This window comes from Oryzias melastigma, linkage group LG4, assembly GCF_002922805.2.
Source record: "Oryzias melastigma strain HK-1 linkage group LG4, ASM292280v2, whole genome shotgun sequence".
In the NCBI taxonomy this organism is placed as follows: Eukaryota; Metazoa; Chordata; class Actinopteri; order Beloniformes; family Adrianichthyidae; genus Oryzias; species Oryzias melastigma.
Genome location: NC_050515.1, coordinates 31,672,338 through 31,673,877, shown reverse-complemented (window position 1 = coordinate 31,673,877; position 1,540 = coordinate 31,672,338).

The following is a 1,540-nucleotide window of genomic DNA, read 5'->3' as shown; positions in this document are numbered from 1 at the left end:
CATCTTTGCTGAGACTGCTGCCCCCGCGACCCGGTCCCGGATGAAGCGGAGGAAGATGGATGGATGGATGGATGAATTTAAACAACATACAACCAAGTTGCTACATTTTTTAAACCTCTTTCCATTCATCTTTCAGGGCTGTCAAACATGAAACTTTGGAGTGAGACTCAGGAAAGAAAACATCATTGTCAATGTCAAAAATCCAGAGTTTTAATTAACTTTTAAAAAAACTAAAATCACTTAAGCATTACACAAATATATTTAATTTTCGTTATTTTTAAATGGATAAAATAACTGCATTTTATTTATTGAACCTTTATCCTATGTATGTACCAGAAAATTTTAATTATGTTAAAGTAAAAAAAAATTTTTGAAAATCTTGACAAGAAAATGTAAGTACTCATTTCAAACACAAGGCAGTTTATCAACACAATCTCTCTAAAAAGTTACATTAGAATACGACTTCCACCTCTCAGTCTCTGTTCATATGAGTAAGGTCTGAATGAAAACCTTCAAACTTTATGCTAAAAATTAACATTTTCCTTATTCTTGCATTGTATTTCAAGTCTAACAATTCCATGAATATAAAAGATGTGAGCAAGGGCTGCCAACTTTTCATAAAGTCTTAGAGTGAGACTCGATGCAAAAAAAAATATATACAGAGCCAAGACATAAGTTGAGTCAAGTGTAGTTTTGTGGAAATGTAATTGTGAAATTAAGCACCACAAGGTTAAAAAACAAACAAAAGAAATCTATGATTAAAAAAGTAATAAAAAACGTATTTTTTAAAGTGCAACCATTGACTGTACAAGAGAACTGGACGGAGCAAGTATGATCTCACTTGTAAAAAATGGCTTTCTTCCGGTTTCAATCAAATGAAGTCAATTTAGTCACCATTTTTCAATAATATGAACGCAGCCATTTGGAGCCAGAAGAGGTCAAGCAGTGATTGGTCTGAGTCCATGTCAATATTTCTTTTCTTTTTTTTGATTAAACATTCCTCTGTTAAACATTTCTACCGTTTCTGCGAGCCTTCCAAGCACAGTAGCTATAGTGAATCGATAATCGAGAACTTTGCATTTTGACACTTCCAGTGTTTTAAATGTGCCGCGTGGTTAAAAAAATACCATTAATTAACTCCGTTTTATTTTTAGAAAGCTCGATATATGAATTTCTGGCTAAGAAGCACCACAAACGTTTAAAAATAATTTATTTTCTTTTTCATTGCTTAATTTGAAAGGAAGTCTTGTGGACCTCTGTTAAAAGTTATAAACTATTTTATATTTGGGGAAAAAATATCGTACAGTTTGTTTTATTTATCTCAAGAAATAATTGTTTATTTCTTATAAAAATAATAACATAAATACAAAGTCTTGTTTTTCTAAGGTGTGCCTCTCACCGGGTTGTGGTCACTGGTCAGTGAGAAATTTACCCAAATGTATTAAGGTAATTCAGTGGCGGGCCGTCGGGGCCTGCAAGGCCTTCTCTGCTGGCCTAAAAATATCTGAATCACAGACTGATATTAATTATTATTTATTTC